Source organism: Callospermophilus lateralis, unplaced genomic scaffold, assembly GCF_048772815.1.
Source record: "Callospermophilus lateralis isolate mCalLat2 unplaced genomic scaffold, mCalLat2.hap1 Scaffold_82, whole genome shotgun sequence".
Taxonomy (NCBI): domain Eukaryota; kingdom Metazoa; phylum Chordata; class Mammalia; order Rodentia; family Sciuridae; genus Callospermophilus; species Callospermophilus lateralis.
In genome coordinates, this window is record NW_027516260.1 from 7,884,424 (window position 1) to 7,910,830 (window position 26,407).

The following is a 26,407-nucleotide window of genomic DNA, read 5'->3' on the forward strand; positions in this document are numbered from 1 at the left end:
ACTTCATCTACCAACTAACCTCTGCCCTTTCCCACTAAGAAGTTAATGCATAGATAAACAACAAATGTTCATAAAAATATAATAGGCTCAAACCAAAACATGAAGGATAAAAAGCAGCAGAAGAGATAAAAGAATGGTTTAGGATGAAACAGAAAAGAAGCAAGGTAGAATACAGGGATAAAGAAGACTTTGTACAAACATAGGAGTTATAATCTGATAGAAAATCATATAAAGAATTGTGGAGGTTGAAAGAGGATTAAAGTTTCAAGTTCAGCATCAGGAAAGATCTCTCTGTTTGTCAGAGGGTGCATTGATGAACCTTATAAGGCAAGAAAAGGGAAATTGGGTGGATTTTTAATGTTGATTTTGGAATAATACATGATGGAAGCATAAAAAGTTAAATTGGGACCTGAATTTATTATATTTTATTAGTCATCCCAATGACACAGTGAACTTAGTTTAAAAAAAAAAACAACACCTTGTGAAAATATTTAACTGAATAAAAACATTCTAACAAATATTTTTGATGGATGTTACTTTTAAGTTAATAGAGATCAATACTAACTTATCTTCATTAGTCTGCAGATATTTATATTAATCTTACCTGTTTCAGAAACAGTGCTTATTGCTTATATATACCACACATATAAATGACATTATATAATATTAACTATTTCTGACATAGTACATTTATTTTAAATGTAAGGTTTACTTGCACAGCATAGTTCCTTAACATAAAAAGAGTTAATCTGAGATGTAAAACACAAGATATCCTCAAACATGCCAACAGTTTTACCAAAAGTTCATCTGAATTGAAGAAAAAGCAGATGAAGCAGAAATGGAAATTAATTCATTAAACAAGGTATATATTTTGTTATTGTTTCTAAAATATGTATTAATATATAATAGTGTGTTAGTTGACACCTTAGGAGAGCTGTTAAGATAGCCTCAATGTAGACAAAGGCCAATTGATAAGCTTTAGATCACTTTGAAGCCAAAATGTTTTTCAGGTGTGGAATTTATTTAACTCTGAATTTGGGGGAATAGGTTGGCTTTTGGGAGGGCCTGAAGAAGGATCAAGATGTAGGTTAAGAGGAATTTACTTATTGACTTGTGGTGCAGTAAGTTAAACCCAAGGCCTCATGCACACTAGGCTCTGGGTTTGATCCACTGGTACCTAATACCTCTGGCCCTGTAACAGGAATTTAAAAGCATTGAAAAAGTAACAGTGTTTTCAAAAAGGTGAATAGTAAATAGTTTAAATAATTTAATCTTGCAAAATTTACAACTGTAGTTTATAATTTTTAGGAAACCAGTCTAGAAACAGTTAAGCTTTTAAGGTTTTATTGAATATTTTTAGTATCATCCATTGAATTGTGGCTTTGATTCACATACATACAAGAACTCATCAAAATCATTTTATAAATTTTGAGAAAAAATTGAAAATTAAATTTTCTAAATTTTTTAAAAATTAGATTTTATAGTGATCATTCATAGTTACAAGGTACAAAATAATAACAATATCATTTTATTTTTTTTTCTAAATATTTATTGGTTAGTTTTAGGTGGACACATATCTTTATTTTATTTTTTTATGTGGTCCTGAGGATGGAACCCAGTGCCTCATGCATGCTATGCGAGCACTCTACCACTGAGCCACAACCCCAGCACCCCCAGCAATATAATTTTAATAATGAGAGAAAAATGGATGCTATTTCCTTTAAAATATGTGATAACTATGTCCCTATGTAAATATTCAATGTCTATTTTGCTTATGATTATTCTTTTAAAAAATGGAAATTATTGATATTTATGATTGAAAATTTAGTAGTAAGGAAAAGTTAAAGGGGTATGATTTAATATTGATGTAACTCTTAATGACTTTCAATAGAAGATAGTAAATTCTGCCAAAAATACAAATCTTGTGATTCTACAGAAAAAAAAATCATATTCATTAATTAAGATAAAATATTCTTCTTTGCAGGTAATTTTTTCATTTTCCTTTCCCATTTTTCTTTTTAGCTGATTGCAAGACTTAATGAAACCAAGAATCTTTCAGAAACTCTTGAAGAAAAGAAAAAAGTACAGAAAAGAGAAAGGAATTGAAAGAAAGGTATAGGTAAATTTTAAAATTCAATTTTATGTGACCAGAGATTCTGCATCTAAAAGTTTGATTCTGTATTCTATCCTCTTTTTTTTGTTCTGATTAGTTATACATGACAGCAGAATGCATTTCGTTTCATTGTATACAAATGGAGCACAACTTTTCATTTCTGTGGTTGTACATGATGTAGAGTCACCCATTTGTGCAGTCATATATATACCTAAGGTAATAATGCCCTCATTCCACCATCTTTCCTACCCCCATTTCTGTTCTCCTTCCCTCCCTCCCCTTTGCCCAATCCAAAGTCCCTTCATTCTTTCCATGCCCCCTCCCCTCATTATGGATCAGCATCCACTTATCAGAGAGAACATTCAGCCTTTAGTTTTGGGGGATTGGCTTACTTTGCTTAGCATGATATTCTCCAACTCCATCCATTTACCTGCAAATACCAGAATTTTATTCTCTTTTAATACTGAGTAATATTCCGTTGTGTATATATACCACAGTTTCTTTATCTGTTCATCTATAGAAAGGCATCCAGATCAGACAGTTTTGCTATTGTGAATTGAGCTGCTATAAAAATTGATGTGGCTGTGTCACTATAGTATGCTGATCTTAAGTCCTTTGGGTATAGACAGAGAAGTGGGATAGCTGGGCCAAATGGTGTTTCCATTCGTAGTTCTCTGAGGAATCTCCATACTGCTTTCCAGAGTGATTGCACCAATTTGCAGTGTACCTTTTCCCCAAATCCTCGCCAGCATTTTTTGTTGCTTGTATACTTGATAATTGCCATTCAGACTAGAGTGAGATGAAATCTTAGAGTAGTTTTGATTTGCATTTCTCTAATTACTAGAGATGTTGAATATTTTTTTTGTTTATTTGTTGATGGATTGTATATCTTCTTCTGAGAAGTGTCTATTCAGTTTCATAGACCATTTGTTGATTAGGTTATTTGTGGTTTTTTGTTTTGTTTTGTTTTTGTTTTGGTGTTAAGTTTTTTGAGTTCTTTATATATCCTGGAAGTTAGTGCTCTATCTGATGTGTGTCTAGTAAAGATGTTCTCCCACTCTGTAGGCTCTGTCTTCATGTTATTTATCTTTTTCTTTGATGAGAAGAAGCTGTTTAGTTTGAATCCATTCCATTTATTGATTCTTGATTTTATTTCTTGTGCTTTAGGAGTCTGATCAAGGAAGTCAGGACCTAATCTGACATGATGAAGATTTGGGCCTACTTTTCCTTCTATTAGGCACAGGTCTCTGGTCTAATTCCTAGGTCCTTGATCCATTTTGAGTTGAGTTTTGTACATGATGAGAGAGAGGAATTTAATTTCATTTTGCTGCATATGATTTCCAGTTTTCCCAGCATCATGTGTTGAAGAGGCTATCTTTTCTCCAATGTATGTTTTCTACACCTTTGTCATGCAGGCTATCTTCTATTAATTTCTTATGAAAAATATTAATTTAAGGGGTTGGGTTGTGGCTCAGTGGTGGAGCGCTTGCCTAGCACGTGTGGGGCCCTGGGTTTGATCCTCAGCACCACATAAAAAATAAATAAATTTAAAAAACCTATTGTATCCAACTATAACTAAAAAATAAAATATTTTTTAAATATTAATTTAAATGATTTGAACTATTATTATTTAGTATGCTTTAGTGAGGCTGAGGATATTATAATTGTAGAGGGAGAGAGGGTAGCAACAGCACATCTGATGCACAATGTACCTTTTTATCATCTTGTCACCAACTTGTTTAGTTCTTTCTTTATCATGGAGAGTGTAGAGGAGCCTATAATTGTGACTTAATCAATGACGTCATATGTTTCCTTGTTTTTTTGTCCTGTTTTTTGATAAAATAGACCTTCGTGATGGAAGCATGAAGAAAAAGTCATTAATTTTTCTCTTAAAGAAAAATAGATGTGTTACTCTTGCTGTTTCTGATCTACTTTCTATTTTTTTTCTTTTTGCCTGTGCCCTTTTTTCATTCTAAATTTCCATTCCTCAGTCTTCATTGCCTTTGTGTTAATTTTTCAACACACTCTTCTCGAGTTTATTTCCCTGAACCCACTTCCTTGGATCTGTTATTTGCTTGACCTCCTCCCCAACATGTTGCACTCCCACATATCGTATCTATGGCAGTATGTATTTAGTTTTATGATGAAATTGATTTTAAAAAATAGGCAAACATACAGAATTTTGCTTTGCCAACAATGTTTTAACATAAAATTCTGTATATTGAGAGGAACTTATATAGATATTTAGTCATTTTTTACTCAGTGTATACAGTAGCACCCCCTTATCCATGGTTTTGCTTTCCATGATTTCAATTACCTGTAGTCAACCATGATCCAGAAATATTAGATAGAAAATTCTGGAAATAAACAATTAAATTGCATGCTGTTCTGAATAGTCTAATGAAATTTCATGTCATTGTACTCTGTCCTACCTGGGATGTGAATCATCACTTTGTTCAGTATGTCTAAACTGTATACACTACCTGCCTGTTAGTTACTTAGTGGCCATTTCAATTATCCCATCGAATGTTATATTATCATGGCGCTGGTGTTCAAGTAACCCTTATTTTACTTAAAAATGACCCCAAAGTGAAAGATTAGTGATGCTGGCAATTTGGATATGTTGAATAGAAGCTGTAAATGCTTTATTTAAGTGAAAAGGTGAAAGTTCTTAAGATAAGGGGGAAAAACAGTTATATGCTTAGGATGTCAAGATCTGTGATTAGATTTATCTGTCCATGAAATTGTGAAGAAGAAAAAATAAATTTATGCTAGTTTTGCTATCATACCTCACACTGCAAAAGTTAAGCCACAGCTGAGTGTGGGGGTGCATGCCTTGGGAGACTAAGACAGGAGGATTGCAAGTTGGAGACCAGCCTCAGCAACTTAGGCCCTAAGCAGGTTAGATATAACTTTTCTCAAAATTTAAAAAATAAATATAAAGGACTGGAGATGTAGCTCAGTGATTAAGTACTCCTGTGTTAAATCCACCACAGGAGAAAAAAAAGCTACAATGTGTAATAAGTGCTTGCTTAGTTAAGATGGAAAAGGTGTTAAATTTGTCTATGTATGTATAGGAAAAACTATGGTATATGTAAAGTTCGGTACTGGGGAACTTATCATGTGTCCTAAATTGATAAGGTAGAATCAGTGTATTTTGGTAGCATTTATTCTACTTCATTGATTTAGGAAGAAGTCAATGAAATTATCTTTCAGTAAAAAACTTAAAATATCCACTTATGTTGTATTATTGTTTTAATGATTTCTGTATTCATGGTAGTTGATTTGTTTCCAAATCAGTCTTTTTAAAGTTTAAAGTACTCTGAAATCTAAAATGTTACTTTTATGATTAGACTTTTGGTTTAAGATGTTTTTGATATGTTTGAAAAGTCGTTAAAAATGACTATGTTTGCCGGATGTATTGATACATGTCTGTAATCCCAGTGACTTGAGAGGCTGAGGCAGAAGGCTTGCAAGTTTGAAGCCTCAGCAACTTAAGGCCCTAAGCAACTTAATGAGACTCTGTCTCAAAATATAAAAAAGCCTGGGGATATGGCTCAGTTGCTAAGTGTCCCTTGGTTCAATTCCTAGTACCAAAACAAAAAGAATGATTATGTCTTAAAAATAAAATTGTGACATACTGAGAAGACTACTGGACTTAATCAGGAAAGGTGTTTTAGCTCTGACACTATTACCAAGTAATTTAATACTATTGTACAAAAGTCTGTTAAAAATCTCTGGAAATGCGGCTGGGGATGTGGCTCAAGCAGTAGCGCACTTGCCTAGCATGTGTGCGGCCCGGGTTCTATCCTCAGTACCACATGCAAACAGAAGATGTTGTGTCCACCGAAAAACTAAAAAATAAATATTAAAAAAAATCCTCTCTCTCTCTCTCTTTAAAAAAAAATCTCTGGAACTTAGTTTCATTATTTGCAAAGTGGAGGATTTTAACTACATAGAATCTAAATATCCCTTCTATCTTCAGAATATGTTAATTTTTACTTAGCTCATTTAATGTAATCTATTCTTCTCTTTAGAGTTTTTGAAAAAGATGAGCATATGCTTGTATTGAATAAAATCCCTCAAAGCACTCAATTATTTCTTCCTTATGAACCTCATAAATTAGTAAGACCAAAAAAGATGCATTCTTCAGAACCAAGAGTTACAGGTACAGAATTGTTTATTATTTAATAACTTTATTTGTTTGGGTAAACCCACAGAAGGAGAAATAAAAATAAATTTTAGTTATCATTTGATGTGAGCAAGAACAAACAATACTGGAGACTTACAGACTCAGGAAAGTACTGCTTTGAGTCGGAGAGCAAACAAAAAATGTCTTCTCTACATATTTTTTTCCCTCTGAGAAGGAAACTTTTTACATAAAATGTGTTTTGGTTGGGTTGCTCTGCTGTCAGAGGAATATAAATAATTATATATTTTTATTTGAGGAATTATATTGTCATATGTATGATTTCTATGGGTAGCATACTTGTGTTAATAGTGTTTGAGACTTGGTCATTGAGACATTTGAATTAGATTTCATTCAAGGATCCATAGATTAACTAGTTTAACTATATTATCAGTCTCCCCTCCATCATTACTATTATTACTTTGTCTTTTTTGGTTATGGATTCTAAAGATACAGTTTTGTCAGTTGGTCATTTTATCATTTCATATTTAATTGCTATCATAGTGAATATAGAGTGATAAATTAAGAGATGTGATGTTTAAAAATTGTGTATTTAAATTTAAATTTAATATTCATATAGACTTGATTGTCTAAATGATAAGGTTAGATTAAATGGTGGAGATGAGGGCCAGGGTTGTAGCTAAGTAGTAGAGTGCAAACTTAGTGTTCATAAGGCCCTGGATTTAATCCTCAGTATGAGAAAAAAGTCAGATGTTTGATTCTATCTTCAGAATTGATTTTTAAGTAGTATTACTTATTAATCTAGATAAAAAAGAAGAAAGTTCTGTGCAGCAGTGAAATCTTGCCAATATTGACTTCAGACAAAAGGAAAAAGACCCACACGTAGGTATTTCTTTTTAAATAATATAGATTAAATACTTGCTTTTGTTAAATGAGAGTAATGTACTACACTTGAGACAGAGATGTGTGTGTGCAGGTGTGTGTTATAAATATATTAAATCAGCCATTAGCATAACCTTTGGGATCTAAAAAAATTAAAATTTGAATATGACAATCTGAATATAGACTATAATATGCTCCATTGCCTTCAAAATAATGGAAAAAATATTTTAAAATACCAAGCCCTTTATCTATTAAACCAAAAACTTGAAAAATCTCTGGAAGAAGAAACAAAACTGATTGGATTGAAGAAAGAAATTATAACCTGGGACATGCATAGGATAATTCTGTTAACAAAATAGAGATCCAGGGACAATCAATAGGATAATTTGTTGGGCTCCTTCAGAGGGAGTTAAGTAACTTAACTCATGTTCATCTTTGTTTCTCTACTTTGCCTTTGGTCAGCCTCAGTAATGGGATGACTGACTCCAGGTGGAAGCAGTGAGTAGTGGAGCATGGGTAAGAGAAACTGGCTTGTGTCCTGGGTGGTTCTTGATGCCTGTGAAAAATAAGGACTACACCAATCAAGTAACTGACTGCTGATATTGCATATCTTTATTTTCCCTTGAAAACAGTCCAGAGGGAATTCCTCAATGAAAAAAAATATTTGTCCTTTCACTGATTTGTAATTAATACAGACACTAAAATGAAACTAAGTCTAAATATGTATTATAGGAATCTAAAATTACAGATGATTTTAATATGGGATGAAGGTAGATAAATGAGGAAAACAAATGTTTACCGAAGTTTTTAATTTTTTGGTGGTGGAGGGGTAGTAGATGTAGGGAGAGAATATAAATGCTGATTAAGTATACATTCTGGAAAAATGTAAATTTATGTCTGTATGTCAAATATTTAAGAAAATTATCAGAAGAGAAATGGAAGGTGTAAATTTTTTAAAAGTAGAAGAAAAAAGATAAAAATTAGGTTAACAGAGTGGAAACAACAGTTAGCATTTAGATAGAAAACAAACAAGATGCTGGAAAAAGTTCTGAACAGATAAACAATCATAAAAATCTGACTGGGTTAAACCACTATTAGAAGACAGAGGTACTTGTATGGGATATATTTTAAAAATACAGTTACATACTATTAAAACAGAATAGCTGAAATAATTTTACAAATAAAGGCTAAAAATAAAAAATGGAAAGTATGTATCAGGCGAATACAAACAAAAAAGCAAATATAACAATATATAGAAATAACAAAAGCATTAGCAAGGATATATATATATTTCTTATTTTTTAAAGAGAACAGTTCATTGAGAAATCATAAAAACCATGTTGCACCAAATTATGCAAAGCAAAAATTGACAGAACATCTATCATAACAAAAACAATGAAATAAACTTACCACTTAAGCCAGATATTTTTAGGAAAAATTAAAGGCTGTAAACGAACATAATAAAGCAGTGGCTTACATGTTAATATAAAACAAATTTTATTTAAAGTTAAAAATGAAGTATTAGCTCTTTCATATGTAAATAAAAAAGAAAGTTCAGGCTTCAATCTTTTAATTTGTTGTTTTACTTTTCTGTATTCTGTTTCAAAGATTTTAGAGGATAGAGGGACACAGAGCAGATCATCAATTGAGAAATGGCAAGATTTTCTTAATTAATTATAATATGAAGGGAATAAATTTTAAAAATATTTTCCTTAACTGTTATAAAAATAGTTATTATATTTATTATAAACATCAAATTCATTGAGGGTTTTGAATTTGTTTTCCAGTATTTGTATGTCTTATATGTAATAGTTTCAATTAATGTATATAAGCATTATATTGCTAATGATGATGATAAGGTTGAAATGCCAATGAAATGAGAGAACCTTGTATAGCTTTAGCAAATGTTTATTGTTTGTTTTGTTTTTTTTTTTAGTTTTGTTGATTTTATTTTTTTAAATACACAACAGCAGAATGCATTACAATTCTTATTACACATATAGAGTACAGTTTTTTCATATCTTTGTATATAGAGTATGTTCAATTCATGCCTTTTTACATGTACTTTTTTTTTTTTTGCATTGCAATTCTTATTACACATATATACTGCCGGGTTTCTGTTCTCTCGACTAAAAGGCTCAGGGTTTATTCCAGTTAAACTGGGCTGACTAGGCTGTGCAAAATAACCACACAAGAGACACAAATACCTTTTTCTTTGGGGTTGCTGTGAAGGCTCCTCTGACCTTAATAGTCCGCAGGAAGAGAGAGAGCGAGAGCACATGCTGACCCCTTTTATTGAGGAGAAGCTATTCAAATGAGGCAAGGGGTCAGGTTTTAGGGGGCTGAGTCTATCTTCATGATGTCCACTGTCAGCAGGTTGACTGACACCTGGGCAAGCCACACCCAAGGACAAAGTAAGAGAAGGGGACACACAAGGCACTTCCATGGAAGATTCTATCCTAAACAGGGCAAGGGGTTATATTACAAAGGAGCAGGTGAGCATAGCTTCACCCATGGGGCTGTAGCAAGACACATCCATGCACAAGACACTGTCCCTCGAACCCAAGAAGGGTGGGGAAAGCTCTGCCACATTTCTGTGACTGAGCACCTCAGAATCCAGTCGGGGACTGTTACTCAGTCACATGTAAGGTTGGTCTCCCACAATATACCACAATTTTTCATATCTTTGTATATAAAGTATGTTGATACCCAATTCGAGTCTTCATACATGTACTTCAGATAATGATATCCATCACATTCCATGATCCTTGCTAATCCCAAGCCTCTCCTTTTCCTTCCCATCCTTCTTCCCTATCTAGAATTCATCCAATCCTCCCATGCTCCCCATCCCTACCCCACTATGAGTCAGCCTCCTTATATCAGAGAAAATACTCAGCATTTGGTTTTTAGGGATTGGCTAACTTCACTTAGCATTATCTTCTCCAATGCCATCCATTTACCTACAAATGCCATGATTTTATTCTCTTTTAATGATGAGTAAAATTCTATTGTGTATATATGCCACATTTTTTTAAATCTATTCATCCACTGAAGGGGCATCTAGGTTTGTTCCAAAGTTTAGGTATTGTGAATTGTGCTGCTATAAACATTGATGTGGCTGTGTCCCTGTAGTCCTTTAGGTATAGACTGAGGAGAGGGATAGCTGGGTCAAATGGTGGTTCCATTCCCAGATTTCCAAGGAATCTTTATACTGCTTTCCTTATTGGCTGTACCAATTTGTAGTCCCACCAGCAATGTATGAGTGTACCTTTCTCCCCACATCATATGTAGTCAGTTCAATGCTTTCTTTTTTTCTTTCAGGTATTTAATGATTCTGGTGTGAATAACAATTCAAAATGTTCACATGTTACTGCTATTAAATGTTCACAAAATTTTATGCAGTTCAGGTAATTTTTTAAAATAAGAAAATTCTTAAGAGGTGAGAATGTATTTCAGTGGTAGCGGACTTACATGGCATGCTACTAGGTCCCTGTTTCAATCCCCACCCCTACCTGCCCCCAATAAAAAAACTTTAATTTCTGCAATTTGTGAATATCAATTCAAAATAATATAAAAATTATATGCCTTGCATTTTAGATTGTTAACTCCTCAGAAACGATCAAACAACAATCAGTGGTTTGAAAAAAGACAAACAGGTATTTGCTATTCATATTTTTCCTAATAAATAAGGGTAATAAATTACATCAGTTTTTTATACTAGGATTATTTGGATTGTTTACATCTCTGTATAATTGATCATGCATACCTGGTTTTAAAACATATTCCCTCTAAATATTAAGTAAATGTATTTTATTGAAGAAATTTTGAAATACAAAACAATATAAAAAATACTACCACCCAGAAATAATGGACATGATACATACCAGTGTATATTCTTTTAGTCTTTTTTTCTATGTGTATGTTTGCTTTGTTCTTTTACCCTCCAAATTTTAATTATACTATGTATATAATTTTGCATCCTTTTCCCCTTCATAATAAATTATTGAGGTTATTTCTACATATCATTAATTAATTGTTATTAGTAATGACTGTATAATGTCCCATTGTGTGGATATGCCATTATTTAGCCATTCTTTCACATTGAATTCTTTTTGATTTCCTGTTTTTTACTATTATAAATAATGTTATTATATTTTTGCATTGATATATTATTATCTTGGACAATTTTCTTTGAATAAAGTCACAGAAAGATCACAGTATATATGCATGAATTTATTATTCTCAAATGAACTAGCTATTGAAACTTCATATCTTTGAAAATATAATTTATTTTTCTTTCTCTCCATATACATTTCAATATGCATGTTTGTATAGTTATGTATATACATGTATACATGAATATATAAATATAAACGTGAGTATATATTGTATATTAAGTGCATACATGCATATGTATTTTGGTAATCTAGTAATTCACAATAATTATTTAATTTATTATGCCATATGGAAGTCTTTTTCTCTTCTTCTTGGATTATTGACTTTTATTTTGAAGTTTTAAAGATGGCTTTTTCTGATCCCAGGAAAATTCTGTTAATGTATGCATTTTAGAATGATTATATACTTAGAGTCTTTTTCTCTTACTCTTACTAGGAGATCCAACACAATATGTTTATTGTACACAAATGAATAGTCTCCTTGCTTTCTTCTAAGATAAAAACTTATCTTACCTGTTCGGGTGATCTGTTCTAGCTATTTATAATTCTCTCTATATACCAAACCAACAGTGTTAAACAAGGACAAATAATTAATCAAACAATGCAGGGAACTGCATATAGCTGGCATAACTCTACCTGTTGTTCATACACAAGAAGTCATATAATTATCTTGAAATAAAAATATTTATTTCAATAATCTTTAGACCCAAAATTTGAAGAAATTAATATGTAATGAAAATAGTAATTTTTATTTAAATTCAGAAGACAAAAACAAGAAAGCTTTCAGAAGATCAGATAGAATAATATTGTCATGACTTCATTATAGAGAAAGATCTCTTAAACAGGAATTAAAAAGCCCAGTCATAAAAGAAAAATTGATGAATTTGGCCACATTAAAATTAAGATTTTTGTTTATCAAAAGATACCCTAAAAGAGTATCAAGTGCATCATCAAGCCAGAAGATATATTTGCAATACAGAAAGCTCTAAAAAGAGTAATTTGAAAGTATATACAGAACTTTTACAAAAGAAGAAAAAGACAACCCAATTAGAAATATATGCAAAATATGACTAGGTATTTTAAAAAGAGAAAGAAACGTTTGTGGCAGATAAACATGAAAAGATACTCAGCAAATCATGGAACTGAAAAAATAAAAGAAACCCACATTGAGTTATCGTTACATGTTTACCGAATTAGCAAAATTCAAAATGTCTCACAATATTATGTTTTGCTGAGAATACAGGACAATAGGAACTTTCAAACTATTGGTAGAAATTGTCTTTAATAAATTAGAGCTAATTTGTCTGATGAGATTGAATGATTTCCAAGGTGGCTAGTTGTCACAGTGGAAATTAGTACAACTACATTAGAAAAGGTTGGCATCTGGTCTTGAGAAATGCACATACTCTATTCCTCATAATTCCACCTCTAGGCATATACTTAAAGAAATACAAGTATATACATACAATTGTATCAGTAAAGAATGTTATTATTTGTAATAGTTTTAATGTGGAAACATCCTAGATACCCATTTGCAGTAGAATGTATAGATACATAATGTCCTGTTTGTGCAATGGAATACTTTATATCAGTAAGAAAACTATGTCATGTACTACAGAATGGATGAATCTCACAAGCTTATGTAACTCAAAAAAAAAGTAAACAAAAGCAAGAGATAGGACATATTTAATTTCATGATATAACATTTTAAATCAGGAAAATATGTTATTGAGATGATAAAATCATATATAACAAATTAGGAAAAAATTATCACAAAAGTCTGGATAGGGATTACCTCTAAGAGAAAGACATGGAGAATATAGGACCTTTTGGAGTGCTTGTGATGTTTTATTTCTTTACTTGATGTGGTTACATGAGTGTTCTCTTTATAATTTTGTTTGTTAAACTGTTTATATTTTATTCTCTTATATATTGGATTGAATATATATATATATATATATATATATATATATATATATATATATATATATATATATATATGATTGAAACATGAAATTGCCATTTTGGTAGACTAACAGAGTTAAATATTGGCAATTTCATATGGTTAAACTAATGTGTTTTATTTTATAATAAAATTGCAAAAAGAAAAACAGTTTGTTTTCATGTAACAGATGCTGAGTGTGGAGAAAAAGGGACAGTAAGACAATTAAGAGAATCAAAATGCACTTCACAATTAAGTCAAATGTTTGATTTGACCATTCTAATTTTAAAATTTGGTGTCCATTTTAATTTTGGATTTAGTGCAATAAAGATTGTTTATGTGAGATTTTATTAGTTGCTAATCAGGTTTCTAGGAAGTTACAGATTCTATTTTTCAGATTCAAAAGCAAGGCCAAAAACACGAGAGAAGAATAGCGTTACCTTAGGGAAGAACAGGGAGGAGAGGGGAGGGGATGTGGGAATAGGAAACATAGTAGAATGAAATATATATATATATATATCTGCATGACCAATATGATTCTACAACATATACACTCAGAAAAATGAGAAATTATGTCCCATCTATATATGATATATCAAAGTGCATAAATGCATTCTCCTGTCATTTATAACTAATTAAAACAAAAAAAAGCCAAAAGGACTGGGGGTATAGCTCAGTTGTAGAGTGCTTGCTTAGTATGCTTAAAACACTGGGTTCCATTCCCAGCACCACTAAGAAAATAAAACAGAACAAGACGAAAACCAAAAGCCACAAAAAGTTTACACATAAATATGCAAAAATTGTCATTAATAAGGGCTGATAAATTAAAATTTTAAAAAACTAAGTGCTGATATATATTGAGATTGCAATTTGGTAAGATTAAATGATTTGTTGTGGCAGTCCAAGACCAGTAATTGCCATAAAAATGTCTTGAAATTATTTTTGAATAGTGGGAAGCTTTAATTATGATAGATGTAGACAATATATTTTAAACTTTACCCTAGATACTAAGGGTTTAAATAAGAGAAACAATATAGTAGTATTATTCTGTAAGGAAATACAAATAATAAGTACATATAAATTTTTTTGTCAGACCCAAATTACTCTTTCCTTTCAAGGAGTTAGTATATACAGTTCTTCATCTATACTACAGTCCTAAACATTATTCTTTATCAAGTTCAGTATTTTCTGGTTGTTATACTTTTCTCAAGTAGGAATGAGGAAGATGGAGCTGGAAAGAAAAGAAAAAAAATGATCATTAAAATAATTATTGTTTGAATGTGTATTTTAATATCACTTTTCCAGTTATTCTTATTTTACTTATCTGTGAAATGACTACAGATTAGTATGGTATTTTCTGTCTTGTGCATTTTTATATATGTCATTCTATTACTGCAACAACATTCATTTTTAGTTTTCTGTTACTTTGAATTTGCAGCCTATACATGCAGAACATTTTGGAAAGTCAATAGAATATAATAGTGATGAAGTAGAAGAAAGGCCTGAGAATTTTCCACCAACTCCTGAAATTCCTATATTTTTAAAAACTCCTGAAGCTATGAAGACACATGAATCTTTGGAGAAAATACAGTTTCCTAAAGCTCCCTCATTTGAAATGTAGGACTTTATTTGATAATTATAAGTAAATTATGCATTAAGTCAGATAAAGTTGATAGGAATAGTAAAATGACTTATACCTGTAACTTTAAATTTTTTTTAGTGTAGAGTATTTCAGACATGCAAAGTAGAGACTAGCATAATAAACTTCCAAGTACCTATCATCCTGTTTGAATTATTAAAGTTCTGCTGTTCTTGTTTCACAGGTCTTCCTCTCTATTTTTCCTGCAGCGTTTCGCTGAAGATGATGTAGATCCTGAGTACTTACCCAGGGCAATACTATATAGATTTAAAATTTTCCAAAGGGTTAAATTTTGTAGAGAAATTTAAAATGTTAAAGAGCTACTGCCATATTTGGAAGATTGTGGGCTTATCATTGAATAATGTTCCAGCAGTCATTTTCCCACGTGTTATAGTGTCTGAAGCAAGAATTGCCATTCTGCTTAGTAAGCTAGTTAGGCATAAATATCTCTAACATGAATATTTATCTTTGAAAACTATAGATATATGGTTTGCATTCAAGAAAATAGTGCTACCTTTAAATGTTGTCTTTAGTTCAGTCTCTTCCTTAATACTGATCCCTGAGGTTTTTCCAAAATATGTCAGATAGATTTCACTTTATCAGGGATATCTCACCTATATCCTACTTCTGTATTTTAAATTGTTAAAATAAGTTTTATATAAGAATACTATGCTATTGACTCAAGCACAGCATGTTTAAAGTGAAATTCAACTTCAAATTTGAGAATTATTAAGGAATATCAGATTATATGCTAAAATTTCTCTCCATGGATGAGAAAATTATGATCTGTAAAGTTAAATGACTCATTCATGGTCATAGAGATAGTTTATGGAAGTATTGTTACACTTCATACACACACACACACACACACACACACACACACACACACTTTTTTCCTATTTTGGTATTTGGAATTGTCTCCAAGGCCTTGTGAATACTAAGTACTTAATCTTCTGTTGAGCTATCCCCCTGGCCCCTATTACATTTTAAAAACACTTATGTAGCACTATCTGTGAGCCACTGTTATAAGCACTTTTGACCATTTAATATTGATCATTTGATGTTCACAACAATCTTATACATTTTAGATACATTATTATCATTATTTTATAAATGAGGAAACATAATTATAGGTAATACAAATAATCATTGTTAGAGTTGAGATTTTAAACCCAGGCAGTTCTGGTTTTAGAATCCATTCTCCTAACCAATGTGTTACACATTGTATTGTCTGTTTTTTCCGGATCATTTTACTGTTTAACTCCCTGATAGACACTTAGTAATGGCTGGCTTCTAATCCAGACACAGCTTGTTGGGGCTGGGGCTGGGGCTTAGCAGTAATGCCCTTGCCTGATATGTGTGAGGCACTGGGTTCGATTCACAGCACCACAGATAAATAAATAAAGTAAAGGTCTATCAAAAACTAAATATATATATAAACAAAATAGACACAGCTTGTTACTGACTTTCAAGATCTTGAAGACCATGTTGGGGTTAAGCGCTTGGACTTTGAATCTGAAGTGCTGAATTCAATTCTCAACTCTAGAACTTACTGTATTTTTTTGAGCAAATCATTTATACTTTCTATGCTTAAAAATATTTTACTGTAAAATTAAAGTGACTGAAATAATATCTGTATTATAGAGTTATTATGAGGAATAAGTTATGCTTATGGAAGTACCTAGAAGAGTGCCTGACAGTATATTGAGTATATATTGATAAAAATTATCCCAAAGTTGATTTTCTATAGTAGTCTCCTCCCAAACCATCTTTTCTTTATAGGTTGCTTCAATAACTACTTCCTACCTTCCCTTCTATGCTAATTTTTACCCCCATGACATTGCTTGTGGTCAATCTTCAGTGTTTAGTTATAGATTTTTAACATTTTGATAATTTTTAAAAATCTCTTTGTAACAGAAATGCAGTTCCTGAAGGTCAAACACAAAAAGAATCCTCTGGATTTTCATTTCTTACAAGTTATACTTCTAGATCACCTAGATTGAATTTATTTGATTCTTCTGTATTTGATTCAGAAATTTCATCAGATCAGGTAAAATGAGAAACTAAAGTTGATTTCTAAAAATTGTGCACTGAAACTTAGGGGTAATTTTATTTCCTTAGTACCAAACTATCCTGGGACAGAGTGCCAGTAAAGGCAATTTTTAAAAAAATTCTGGGTAGCTGTAGTATAGCATGCCCCATATTCACTGTATTTATTTATTTAAATTTCAAGATAGGGATGATTTAAATTTCAGTTAAGGGCAATTTGCAATGAATTTGTCTTTTTAATTAACGTGCCTACTAAACAAACTACATATTCTTTTTTTTTTTTGAGAGAGAGAGAGAGAGAAAGAGAGAGAGAGCGAGAGAGAGAGAGAGAGAGAATGAATTTTTTAATATTTATTTCTTAGTTTTTCGGCAGGCACAACATCTTTGTTTGTATGTGGTGCTGAGGATCGAACCCGGGCCGCACGCATGCCAGGCGAGCATGCTACCGCTTGAGCCACATCCCCAGCCCCCAAACTACATATTCTGAAAACAAACTTTACATATTATCAGTGAACTTACAATGGCTTCATGTTTTGTCTTTTCAACTATGTGTGTGTACATGGCAACATTATCATTGGTTCATTTTAAAAGACCTAAGGAATTTCCTGCATCAACATTGCTACTGTTCAGTGGAAATGCTTATTTCTGTATTTAGTAATTAAGCCCCCAAATTAAGACATGCTTTATTTGAAAAGCAGAGACAATATAAATTTGTGGTTAAAACTAGACTCTGAAGCCTGATTACTTGAGTGTATACTATATGTAAGATTTTGGGTAACTGTCAGTTTCCTTATCTGTAAAATGAAAATAATTATTACCATAAGGTTTGTAAATATTTAGGTGAGTTTATGCACATAAAACATTTAGAAAAGTTTCAATCACTTAATAATACCATATAAGTATCAATGTAATATAAGTATTATTACTTATTTAAATTAGTCATATTTAGCCCTTTTTTATATTTATTAGAATTTTTATTACTGTGTTCCTTGCACTATATTAAGCTGTTGAAATTATAAGTTTGTTGATGATATAGTAGCATACATTTCATATTTTGTTTCTTTTAACTTTGGTGTCAATTTTACTTAAATACTTATTTCAAAAACTAGTGGGGCTGAGGATATAGCTCAGTTGGTAGAGTGTTGCCTCACATGTACAAGGTCATGGGTTCAATCCCCAGCACCCCAATAAACAACAACAAAAAATTAGTAATCCCTAAAAAAGTACATTAGAAAAATAGATTAGAGTTACTAAATTCTCATTTACAGTAATACTATGAATGTTAAAATAAGTGTACATAAATAACCTCATCAGGGGACATGTACATTTTGAAAACAGAAAACTACTGAAAATTATTGAATATATTACATGATGTACTTGTTTAGAAAGAAAATATTTTAAAGATAATTTCCCTCTCAAAATAATTTATAAACGTAATCCATTATGGATCTAATTAAAGTGCTGGCAAGATGTCTTTAGTTTTTGTTATGTTTTGTTTTTGTGGTGGTAGAGCTGGGGAAGGAGATTGACCAAATAATTACTGTGTGTCCTGGGAGAAATGTATTCAAGAATAAGCAAGAACATTTTCAAAAATAAGATTGGTGATAGATTAAAATAGAATTCTAAGAAAAAGTTTCATCCAAAAGAAGGCAAAAAAGAAGGCATGGAGTGACAAAAAACAAGGGAAAAAACATAAATAGCAATATGTTAGTCTTAATCATGAACTTTAAAATGATTTTTTAAATATGAATGGGTTAAATACTCCATTAAAAGATAGAGACTATAAAAATGCATAAAAAATAAATTGAATGTGGTGGTGCACTCCTGTAATCACAGCTATTTGGGAGGCTGAGGCAAGAAAATAGAAAGTTCAAGGCCAGACTTGGGAATTAAGTGAGATTCTGTTTTAAAAATAAAAAATAAAAAGGGCTGCCAGATGCAGTGGCACACACATGTAAATCCTACTGGCTTGGGAGGCTGAGGCAGGAGAATCTCAAGTTCAAAGCCAGCCTTAGCAACAGTGAAGTGCTAAGCAACTAAGTGAGACACTGTCTCTAAATAAAATATAAAATAGGGTTGGGAATGTGGCTCAGTGGTCAAATGCCCCTGAGTTCAATCCATGGTACTCCCCTCCCTAAAAAAAAAAAGGTCTTGATGGATATATTGATACCATTTTTGGTAGTCTTGAGATTCAGAGTATTACTGAAGATAGAAATGGTTCAGAATGGTAAAATGTCCACTTTATAAGGAAGATACAACAATCACAAATGTGTAACTGTGCCTAATAACAGCTCCAGTATACATAAAATCAAAGTTGTCAAATACTCAAGCATAGTTGGAAGTTTTTAATACCCTTTTATCAGCAATTGATAGAATCACACAACACAATCAGATCTTCTGTAATATCTGAATACAGCATCAATCCCCTACACCATTTTTAAACACTGTATCCCACAACTGCCTCATACATGTTCTTTTCAAGTGCTAATAGTACATTCACCAAGATCAACTATATTATGGGCTATAATAAGAGTAAAAGAATTTAAAAGCATTGGAATTAGAGTGTGTTAAATTAGAACTCAGTAACAATAAGATATCTAGAAAAATCCTAAATATGTAGGTCATGAATCATAAGAGAAGTCAGAAAACATTTTGAGCTGAATTATCATGAAAATTCAGTTTATCAAAAATTGTGGGATGCTGCCAAAGCCAGAGCAAAACTATAACTTTAAATAATTTAGTTAGTTAATAACTTAAATAATTACTTTAATAGAAAAGAGGAAAGATTTAAAATTAATGACCTATATTGAGAAACTAGAAAAAGAGCAATAAAGCAAATCCAAAGTAGAATGAAGAAATAAAGAAGACGACATAACTGAAATAGACAAATAAATAAATAAGAATAAACAAAACCAAAGATTGTACTTTAAAATAATTGACAGAATTGATACATTCCCATCTAGATTGACAGAGAAGGAAAGATAGTTATTAAACATGAGAGAATATCATTACAAATCCTATATATTATGAAATAGATGGGTGAAGGGAACTTCACTTTTTACACATTAAAACATCCCTATATAAACTTAGAGTAATCAAAATGGTGTGATATAAAGATTGAAAGAATGATATTTGGTATGGGTTAAATAGTCTTGATACAAAAGAATTTAGAATATGATAAAGGTGAGACCACACAGGGATAAATTAGACACTCAACTTACACTGTATACCAGTAAATTTACAGATGAATTAAAATAAATGAAAAAATATTAACCATAATATACTTCAGAGGAAATATAAGTTAACATTTACTAGACCTCAGAAGGATGGATGCCCAAAGCATAAAAGCAGTGGAAAAAGAACCAAAAGAAAAAGCAATTAAGTTAATTTCATTCAGATTTCCAAGTTAAAAAATTGGACAGGCAATATGATAACAGTATAAAAATAATTAACATCTTTATTATATTAAGACTTAAATTACTGGGCTGGAGTTGTAACTCTGAGGTAGAGCGCTCGCCTAGCACATGTGAGGCCCTGGGTTCAATCTCAATACCACATAAAAACAAGTAAATAAAATAAAGGCACTGTGTCCAATGACACCTAAAAAAAATTAAAAATAAATAAATAAATAGATATTAAAAGAATTTTAAAAAATTTAAAAAAGAACTTAAATTACTACCTCAGTATAGAAATGGGCAAAATCCATTTGGTGAGTAGTCCTCTGAAAAAGAAAATTAAATTACATAATTTATGGTAAAAAAGTTTTTCTCATTAATTGTTAAAGAAATATGATTCTGTGCTTAAATGTTTTAAGTGTGGTGTTTATAATTAGAAAAATCAAAACAACCTAAATGTTCAAAATAAATGAATAATTGAATAGTACAGTATGTCTATATGGAGGAATATTATACTGCCACAAAGAGGTTTCAGAAGAATAGCAACATGGTCATATGGTAATATTAAGATAAAAAAAAGGACAAAAAAACTAAACCATCATGAAAACATTTTTAAAAGCCCATCTTACTGAGAAAATAGACTTTTTTTGGCAGCAAAATTTGATCTGAATGGACATGAAGCTGTCAGCATCCTTTTACTTTTATAGTCAGAAAAGCAGTACTGAGACCCTGATTTGTTAAAGGCCTTCAGAATCAAGCAAGTTTTATTAGAATTTAATGTTATAGTAAGATCCTGAAGCAGGAATTATCCTTAGTGCAATGCATATTGGCTATTAATTCTTTATCTATTAGTATAGTAAAATTAGTAGGCCTTATTTTAATAAGTAAATGACAGCTTTTGAAGACAGAACACTCCCCCCACCTCTCTTCAGTTTTGGAGATTGAACCCAGGGCCTAACATATTCTAGGCAAGCACTGTACCACTGAGCTACATCTCCAGCCTAAAAATACAACTTTTTTTTTAAAAAAAGTACAGTAATGTGCTATATAGAATATTGCTATATGCTTACTCTAATGCTGCATATTAGAAGTACCAGGCTTTGGATTCAAATACAAATGCTGTGTATGTTTTTCTACTGGTTTGACAAGTAATATTTTATGGAAATTATTTTCCAGCTTAATGAACATTATTCTGAAGTAAATCTAAATCCTCCCTCATCACAACAAGGAATTGGTAAGTGATTTACTACTTATAAAAACATGCTAACTTTCCCCCTTGGTATTTTAGTTTGTTTCTAATAGATTTTTCTAGGCATTCAGTTAATTCTTTAAAAAATTACTCTTGACTTCTGTACTATTCACTGCTTTTATTTTTAGCAATTTAGCTTGATTTTTTTCACTGCATTGACAACACTTGTTTTCTCCAAGATTATTAATAACTTCTCAATTTTCAAACATTATGAATATTTGGCATTGTTTATCATATTCAGTCCCTTTGCAGCATGATATAGTTGACTGTTCACATCTTCTTTCTGGACTCTTTGGATTTCTTCCTATCTCTCTGTGCTTACTTTTTATTGCATTTTCTTTCTTTTATTCTTTTATCTGTTCAAAATATAAATAAGTGTGTGTATATATTATATTGTTTTATCAATTACTACTTTGGTTTTGATGATAGAACAGTGGACAAACATGCAAAATTCTCATAGGGTTTCTGTCCCACTAGAGTGGGAGAGACTGAAGATAAGACAAGTCAATATAGAATATATCAAGTGGTACATTAAACAACAATTTTTATGGGTTTGAATGGCAACTGATCATATGTTGTGATTTTTAATTCAGTATTTAATTTATTCTATAGCTAACAAGGATGATGCCAAGGTTTGACAATACTGTAAGAATTTATTGAAATGTGAATGGCTTAATAAGAGGAGGAATAAGAAATAACATAGGTACAATATCTTTTGTCTCATTGAGAGGCTCATCAGATACCCAAGTAATAATCTTACTTCTGCCACCTCATCCATGTGAAAGATTTCAGGCAGCTGTGGATAAGTTATATTGCATGTAGGTTGCCTTGACACACAAAAGATGCAGCCTCAGTTTTCAGCAGGCTCTTAAAGAAATCTAGTCATGAGGCCCAAGACCTATACAACTCTTATAATTCAGGTGTAGTTTCACACAGAACTGTAGACAAGTAATGCTGTAGACTCAGCATTCCGTATCTACCTTAATTCTGTATTTTCTAAGGAGACAGTGCTGTGAGAAATCAGACTCCAAGATCATTCTTCCAAGTGGGTCTGAATCAGTCTAGGCTTGAGGTTAACTCTGTACTTACTGGTTGTAATTAATAATATAAATAAAGGTAAAGCAGAATAAGGGGAATAAGAAGAACTTGGATTGAGAAGGCAGTTGCTGTGTTACGAGAGAGTCAGAGAAGGCAATCATTAAGAGGTGACATTTGAGGAAAGACATGAAGGAGGTGTAGTACAAGCTACTGGGAAAAGCTTTCAAAGTGAAGGATGAAAAGTTGAGATAGGCACATACTCAGTATGTTCAATGAACAGCAGGTAAATTGGTATAACTGGAATGGAATAAGGAAGGAGCAATTATGTAGGAAGATTAAATCAGAGAGGTTGGAGAGGAAGCAAATCATGGGACCTATAGACTTTTCAGATCTTTGGAAAGTAAGATGGGAAACCATTGGAGGGTTTTGAGCAAAGGACTGAAATTATCTAACCGGCTTTTAAAAGATTACTGTCTGCTATATGGGGAACAAATAATGGAAATGAGTGAAAACAGATTAGGAAGCTATTAAAATAATACAAGTAAGAATTGGTGATGGCTAAGATAATGACAGTAGAATTGGTAAGAAGGAATGGCATTTTGGTTGTCAATTTTTCTGAAGATAGATCTGGAAGAATTTGTCTATCACCTTTAAGGATGAGAAGGAAACAAGGATGATGCCAAGATCTTGACAACAATAACTGTAAGAATGAAGTTGTAATGAAAATCTTTTTATATCGAAGATATCTTTTAACATTAAAAACTCACCATATCTGAAATCAAATTTGTTCTTTTAATGTCCCTAATGTTATCTCCATTATTGTGGTGGCCAAAATTCAGTAATAATTTTAACTTCTCCTTGTGACTGTGACTAAATTCAGCTAATCAAGTTTTATCAGTTCTTCCTCTGAAGTACTTATTTCCTTTTTCTATATTAATCAAAACTGTTATATTTCAAACTCTAATAACTATTCACAGTGCTACTGCAGTCATATCTTAATTGGTCTTTTCATCTTCTTAGCTTACCCATAAATCACAGTTTAAATGATCTTCCTCATGCCTAATGTTGATTTTGTAATTGCACAAATCAGATGCCTTTGGTGGCTCTCCATCAACTCAAATTATTTTCCTACTTTTCTAACCTAGCTCCAACATACCTTTCAAGCCCTTTCCCTTGTAAGAATTACTCATGCTTTGGCTAGACTGAAGAACATAGTGTCAGATAAGCTATATTTTCTTATATGCTTTTTTTCTTCTTGTAATCTCCAACTTCCATCCCTAACCATCTTTCAAGTTCTCTTCCAAAAAAACTTTATTTTCCCCTCAACCTTGCATTCCAGAAAGACCTCTTTTTAACTTTTGTGAATATTATTTCTTCTTCTTCTTCTTCTTCTTCTTCTTCTTCTTCTTCTTCTTCTTCTTCTTCTTCTTCTTCTTTTGTAGTGCTGGGGATTGAATCCAAGGCCTGTGCATGTGAGGCAAGCACTCTACCAACTTAGCTATATCCCCAACCCCTTTTTTATACTTTTAAATATTCTACCTCCTATCATTTATTATTTGTATGTATATATATATATATATATATATATATATATATATATATATATATATATATATACTCTCTGGATTTTTGTTTCTTTAAGGGCAAAGACCTGTTATATTCACTTCTGAATTCCTCACAGCACCTAGAATCCTGCCTTGCATAGCAATCTATATTTATTTATAGTGAACATAGTTTTATGAAGCCCACATATAATCTTCTGAAATTAAAAAATAAAATCAAATTTATTTATGCAAAAAGTGATTCAAGATTTTAGTTTTTTCTGGATCTATGTCTAAATTTTCTTTTTAAGATTTATGGGTATGTGCTGAAGACAGTAGAATGAGAAAGGGAGAGAAACAAAACACAACTGTCTGGTAATCAGTCCATCCAGTCAGTCAGCCATTTTAATTGCTAGTTGGCTTATTTAGAGTAAAATAACTGAGATATTAAAAAATATAAGAAAACTTCAAAGTGTTACAAAGTAATTTCTTTTGCTTAATGTACTAGTTGATCAGTTCTCTATGGAAAAAAATATTAGGTGCCTTAGAAGACTTGTTTTAGGTAAATCTTTCATTTATTGTAGAGTTAATAATAATTGATTTTAAATTTAAGATGTTGACAAATTTAATATTTATAGTTTTAAATAATATAATGATGAAAACAGTATTTTTCTTTAGTGGAAATTCAGAGAGTCAAACACCAAATAATTCTATACATAAAGTTGATTTTTGAACAATGCTATGAGTGTATATTGTAGTCGGTCAATAAATAATGGTTGGATAAGTTTGACTTATGCAATGTCTCTCAGATCTAACATTTTTTCTCTCCATTTCCATTGTTATGATGGTATAGGTAAGGTCAATTTTCACCATCTCTTTGCTGGACAATAGAGTTTTTTCCTTTTGTGGTTTTCTCCACTTCTAGACACTTCTGTTCCAGCCTTTCTACACATCTCTCCTGAAGAATCCTTATAAAACAATTTATTTAATATCATATTATATTTGATAATGCTTAGTGTTTTCCTGTTGTCTACTAAATAAAGTCCTGATTCTCTAGTGAGACATTCAACTGTCTTTCCAAGCTCATCTTCATTAACTCCTGCTTAATATATCATTATTATTTCTCAATATCTTGCCAAGTTGAGCTGATTTCTGTTACTCTAATAATTCCTATGCCTATTTCTGGGCCTCTGTGCTAGTCTCTTCATTTGAAGTGTTTTACTACACCTTCTACCACATATAGTAGTTCTTTATTTACTTGAGTTCATATTACTTACAAGTTGGGTTTATGTTTGAGTCTGTTTATCCTTCCATAGTGTCAAGAATAATGCCTCCCATGTGAGAAGAGTGCATTTAAATATCTGTTAAACAGGTAAATAATTCAGTGGTACTGTATTTATTGTATACATTATATTGTAATCCTCTAGGTTATATGCATTCTATATAACATGGATAGCATGATCTTGTAATATTTGTCTTCCTCAGGAAATTTATTTGGGAAACCAGAAGGAGAAGGCACCTTTACATTTTCTTTTTCATAAGACACTTCAGCTCATACATTTGGTACTGGAAAAGATGATTTTAGTTTTCCCTTTTCTTTTGAACAGGATCAAACAATACCTTCTTCTTCATTAAAAGGTTTTTCATCTTCCTCCAAAATACGGCACAATTTACTTTTTTTTGAACTAGTTATTAATTTTTGAATGATTTTAATATTTTATAATCATCTAGGGCATAAATTTACATTACTACTAAAAACTGAAGATACTCCTTTTTTGGTGATGAGATGAAATGGTTTACCATAGTGAAATTATTTGATTATATTAATTTAAATATTTAATATTTTTTATTTATAACATTAGCTAGTCATTTATTTTGGTTTTGATTTTGCAAGGCGTACCCAGGCAGAACTTTTGTTAATCTGTAAAATTTGATACTTCTTCCATTACTTTTTATTATAAATATAAATCTGTTTATTCCTGGAGTCCAAATTTCATTCTTAATGGTATTTTAGTTGTTTTCATAAGAAGAAGAATTCCTGAGGTCATCAGAAGACTTTTTAGTGGCAACTGTTTAAAATTAGTGCTCGGGTATACTATAGCAACTAAACATTTTTTTTTTTACAATTACTGGGTTTCACTTATGCATCAGTGTTCCAGAATTTGAATAATATTCTAATAATCATTTCAGAGGCTTTATTATTGACAGTGAATTAAATCTCTGTTGTTTTCTCT

At 31.4% G+C, this 26,407-nt stretch overlaps 1 pseudogene; it reads left to right on the forward strand.

Annotated features, from left to right (window-relative positions):
• Window positions 1–25,857, forward strand: part of LOC143641025 (protein SIX6OS1-like) — a 33,962-nt pseudogene extending 8,105 nt beyond the window's left edge.
• The last annotated feature ends 550 nt before the right edge of the window (window positions 25,858–26,407 follow it).